This window comes from Pagrus major, chromosome 21 (genome assembly GCF_040436345.1).
Source record: "Pagrus major chromosome 21, Pma_NU_1.0".
Classification (NCBI taxonomy): Eukaryota; Metazoa; Chordata; class Actinopteri; order Spariformes; family Sparidae; genus Pagrus; species Pagrus major.
In genome coordinates, this window is record NC_133235.1 from 4,948,280 (window position 1) to 4,953,661 (window position 5,382).

Below are 5,382 nucleotides of genomic sequence, written 5' to 3' on the forward strand. Positions count from 1 at the left end.
GTGTACTTTGTATTCATACTGTGCACTGTGTGTGGACTGTTATGTGGACTATATGCATACTGTGGACTGTATGTATACTGTTATGTGCACTGTGTGTGGACTTCTGTGCATTTTGTTTGGCACTAGTGATGGATTTTGTGGTGAGTGTGTGTGTGCAGTGATCTCATGGTGATGGGCTAACCTGAAACAGGTGTGCTGGGCATGACTTCAGCCAGCTTAACTACCCCCACACACTCTCCTTCAGTCTCCCTCTGCTCTTCTTTGTGACAGTTGTGTGACGTGGGCTGGAGTAGTCTTAGGACGGTGGGTCGGCCTGGAAGCAACGGCTGAGCAGCAGCAGCGCCTTGCAGCCACACAGAGTTGAGTGCAGCAGTCATCAGCAGCACAGCATGTGGCGTCAGCAGTTGTAGTACAGCCACACCGAGCCAGTGCATTAGTCGACCAGCCGGATCCAGCCTGCCAGCCTGGTGACAGTGAAGCCCGGCCACTCACCAGGCCACACAGAACCCACACCTTCAGCCATCCCCCTCTAGTATTTTTTTTAATTAATTTCCCCTGGACTCAATTAACTTTTTAGATATTTATGGATATGAATAATAAAGGACTCAATTAAATTCTATCTCTGTCTTGTTGTTGTCTTGCCCACTATCCACTGGCTGGTCAATTGCTTGAACTGAAACAACACTTTACAACTGGCGCTGTGAGCAGGGTTGACCAAAAAAGAAACCAGTGGTGGGCAAGCGCAACATGACTGATCAAAGTGAGCCTCAACCTGGTCCTAGTCAAGAAAACCAAGCTCCTAGTGCAGTGTCCAGACCGGTTGGCATGGTTCCTATGTTTCATTTGATGACATCTAAGTTTAAAGGAAGAGACTCAGATATTGGTTTAGGAGAGTGGAAGAGTAATCTGAAAACTACTTTCGCTTTGCAAGGAGTCCCAAACGATTTCAGGGCTGAATTAACACTATGCTGTCTAGAGGGAAAAGCTAAGAGAGAGTTTAATTTTGCCCCCAGAGAGAGACCAAGGTTCTGCCTTGAGACCATCAAGGCAGAACTCTCTTTAAGGGAGCAAGCATATGGGGAAACATTTGAACAAGCACACTGCCTTACAATGAGGGGGCATAACCAAGTTAACTTTCATAATGTAAAGGATTTGGAACAAATCAAGACACAATTAAGGGATGAAATGAACACACAAATGTCAACTAAAATTAATGAACTGTCCCAGTCTTTAATTAAAGAGATCCGGTCAGAGCTGCACCAGAGGACACCACGGGGTGCAGAGTGGAGTCAGCCTGCCCCACGAAGCGGGCCACCAAGGAGGATCCGACCCCGGCTAGGTTCAGCAAACCGGTATGATGGCCAGGGTAGTCCTATTTGTAACCTCTGCTCTCAACCTGGACATATAGCGCGCTCATGTACAAACACACAAAGGTCAGCATCGTTAAACTAGAATACACCACTGTGGCAGCCCAGACAGTGGGGTGTTCAGAAGTGAATGGGCCTGTGTGAAGACCCGCACAAATTAATTGGAGATGTCCCTAAAGTTAACCCGCTGCTTGGTGACGTCCCTGTTAATTGCATCCTTGATACAGGGTCAAATGTCTCGTTGATGAGGAACAGTTTTTTCTTGGAACATTTTGCAGAAAGGTGAGCGGGTTAAGGAGGCTGATAGCTGGCTGACCTTAGAAGCTGCCAATGGACTGGACATTCCTTATTAAGGTTATGTGTTGTTACCTGTTAAAGTTGGAGAAGTTGAAGTTTCTGAGGGTGTGTTTCTGGTTGTTAAAGATCACTGCCTAACTGATACAGAAGGGGTGGTGGGCATGAACATCATCAGACGTTGTTGGAGAAACATGGACAACAAGCCCCTGCACTGTCTGTTAGTCGGCACCAACAGCAGGCATGGGCTATGGCCTTTAAAATCTGTTCCACACAGGCACAGTTTGTGGCTCCAGATTGCTCCACTGGGCATGTGCGCACCATCAATCGCCGTCCTGTGAGTTCCAAATCAGAGTGAGGTGCTGTTGTGTGGCCGGACCAAGGTGGGACCAGGTGGAAAAGACTATCAGTGCTTCGTGGAACCTGAGGAGGTGGGTGGACTTTTCGTAGCTCGATCCCTATCAACAGTTCAAAGGGGGAGAGTTCTAATTACAATCCCAATGACTCCCCAATGTATCTTTTATAGACACCAGAAACTAGCTAAGACGTGTGAGGTTGATCCGGCAGATATCACACCAGAACATGGTGAGTATGGTCCGGGTCAGCACCAATGCTGTCAAAGTAAGCCTGGAGAAAAGTAAACAACATACTGAAAAGAGTCCATTGCCTGATGTAACTGACCTTTGTTTATCTGCAGAGGAGAGAGAGAAAATGCAGACCCTGCTGCACAAACACCAAGCAGTTTTTGCCACACATGACGAAAATTATGGCAGAACAAGCACCGTCCAGCATGTGATTCCCACTGGTGATGCTCCGCCTGTGAGAGAACGGTACAGGCAGGTTCCACCAAAAATGTATCAGGAAATGAAGGCCCTGCTTCAAGGTATGTTAGACTCTAAAAACATTTCACCAGGTGCTAGTCCTTGGGCTGCCCCCATCGTATTAGTGCGCAAAAAAGATGGAACACCATGATTCTGTGTGGATTATCGTAAGCTTAATGCAGTAACTGCCAAAGATGCTTACCCACTCCCTCGAATTGAAGAGTCATTGGCCAGCTTTAACAAAGCAAAGTATTTTTCCACATTAGACCTGGCGAGTGGATATTGGCAGGTTGAGGTCGCCCCCGCCGACAGGGAAAAAACTGCCTTTGTTACTCCCATGGGGCTATTTGAATTTACCCGAATGCCTTTTGGTTTGTCAAATGCGCCTGCCACATTCCAAAGGTTAATGCACACCTGTTTAGGAGACCACAACCTACAGTCTTTGTTGATTTACCTTGATGATGTCATAATATATTCTTCTGACTTTGATTCGCACCTAAAACATTTGGATGTAATTTTGGACAAACTGAAAAAAACACGGCCTAAAATTAAAGTCTGACAAGTGCCACCTATTGAAAAAAGAAGTGCAGTACTTGGGACATCGTGTGTCAGCAGAGGGGATCTCCCCAGACCCTGAGAAGGTGAAGTGTGTTCAAGAATGGCTGACCCCCAAGACAGTGAAACAACTACAGTCTTTTTTGGGACTAGCCGGCTATTATCGTAGGTTTGTAAAAGACTTTGCTAAAATAGCCAAACCATTAAACAAACTCTTAAGAGGAATCAGTCCAAAAGAGCCTCAGGTTATCGACTAATTGCTAACTGGGACTCAACTTGTCAGGATGCTTTTAACACACTAAAGAGGGCCCTAACCTCTGCACCAATACTGGCTTATGCTGATTTTGACCTTCCTTTTGTCTTGTATACAGACGCCAGCAGTCGAGGCCTGGGAGCTGTACTGAGTCAGGTGCAGGATGGAAAAGAGAGGGTAATTGCATTTGCCAGCTGGGCCTTAAGCTCCACAGAGAAAAATGACAAAAATTACAGCTCCTTTAAGCTTGAATTTTTGGCTTTGACCTGAGCAGTAACTCGGAAATTTGCAGGATACTCACACTGTGCTCCATTTGTCATATACATGGACAATAATCCTCTGGTGCACTTAAACTCAGCTAAACTTTGGAGCTTGGAACAGAGATGGGCAGCGCGCCTGGCGAGCTTTCAGTTTGAAATAAAATATAAACCAGGATGTAGTAATCAAAGTGCAGATGCTCTGTCTCGTTTTCTCCCCAGAAGCACTCACATCAGACTCAGAGGAGAGAAAAGAGGGGCTGGAGATTCCATCCTTCACCCATATCGGAGCCAGGACTGTGAAAGCACTGCATCAGTGCAGGAAAGAACACTGCAAAGCCGAGCCTTCAAAGTGCTACACCTGGGATACCCTTGTTTCCGGAGCGGACACCGGCCCAGTGGAGGAGCCTTCAAAATATGGACCCCACATTGGCCAGAGTAATCAAGTATGTACAGAAGGGGCTCTCTGCCCAATAAAGAGCGGCAGCAAGAGACCACGTCAGTCCAGCAGATCCTGCGTCACTGGCCCCGACTTTCCCTGGTGGCTGGAGTGCTGTGTTGGACACAACAAGACCCCAAGAAAGTTGATCCCATAATCCAACATGTGGTTCATGAAGGTGAGCGACATTTTTTTTTGGCAGTTGTATCATGAGCAGGCTGGACACTGGGGATCTGAAAAGACTGTCTCTCTGATTCAGAGAAGGTTTTTCTGGCTGCAATTGGCCAAGGAGGTAACAGACTGGTGTGCTCAATGCCAGCAGTGTGTTTTGCGTAAGGCTCCTAACTCTAGACCTGCACCACTGACCCCTATTGTTTTATTGTTTATTAAGGATCCCCATTAGCTGGTACCTTAGTAACCAGCTAGTCTTCCTGGGGTCCACAAGGAACAACACAGAATATACACAAGAACGTCACATACTCAACATATCATACATTTACAAATACAATAGATCACAATATACCTAATGTTAAAAAGTTAAAACAAACATTTGAAGATTTCTGCAAATCTTAAACAGAGTTTTTCTTAGACAGCAAAATGGAGCCACTCATACTCATGTACAGCTCGTATAAAATAGGATTTCAATTTCTTTTTAAATACCTGTTTACTTTCAGTACAACAGAGGTAGTGAGGCAAATTATTCCAGAGTTATTGCTCTATAGATAAGATTGTGATAAGGCCTTAGTTCTTGGGTGAGGCACTTCCAGCTGACCATTGCTGGACCCTCTAGTGCTATAATTGTGCAGTGTTTCTAAAAACAATTTGAGTAAATAAAGTCAGGCGCTTTACTGATCAAGACTGACTGAAACATTGCAGCAGTGCTTGATGCTAACCTGTTATCTACCATCAGCCATGAGAGGGAATCATGTATGCGGTTAACATTTGCTGCTCAGTTTTGGCAGCAGATGCCCAGACCACAGAACAATAATCTAGGTGGCACAACACCAAACTCTGCACAATCTGACACATTAGGGGTCGAGCAACAAAGGAAGCACATTTCCTGGAGATACCAACAGCTCTTCCCATTTTTAAGATAATTTGATTAATGTGATTTACTTAAGGAAAGCCTGGAATCCAACATTACACCCAGAAGTTTAACAGTCTCTACTTGTTCCACAGTTACATTATTTAACTTTAAATCCAACCTTGGTCTACCAGATAACTTGTGTCTTGAACCTATTAAAATACTTTTTGTTTTAAGAACATTAAGGACTAACTTATTACAAGAAATCCAGTCATGTAGAATTTGCAGTTCCTTATTAAGGACATCATTCAACTCACTGTATGAGGGCGCAGCATAATACAAGGTTGAATCATCGGCATTAAACACAATTTC

General features: G+C 45.0%; 2 long non-coding RNA genes across 2 annotated transcripts; both read left to right on the forward strand.

Annotated features, from left to right (window-relative positions):
* Positions 1-1,979: 1,979 nt before the first annotated feature.
* LOC141016342 (uncharacterized) lies at positions 1,980-2,441 on the forward strand. Its single transcript, XR_012180603.1, has 3 exons — positions 1,980-2,092; positions 2,188-2,246; positions 2,359-2,441. It is a non-coding gene; the product is annotated as an uncharacterized lncRNA (long non-coding RNA).
* Positions 2,442-2,487: 46 nt separating this feature from the next.
* LOC141016317 (uncharacterized) lies at positions 2,488-4,002 on the forward strand. The gene is made up of 3 exons (XR_012180599.1): positions 2,488-2,544; positions 3,409-3,467; positions 3,770-4,002. It is a non-coding gene; the product is annotated as an uncharacterized lncRNA (long non-coding RNA).
* The last annotated feature ends 1,380 nt before the right edge of the window (positions 4,003-5,382 follow it).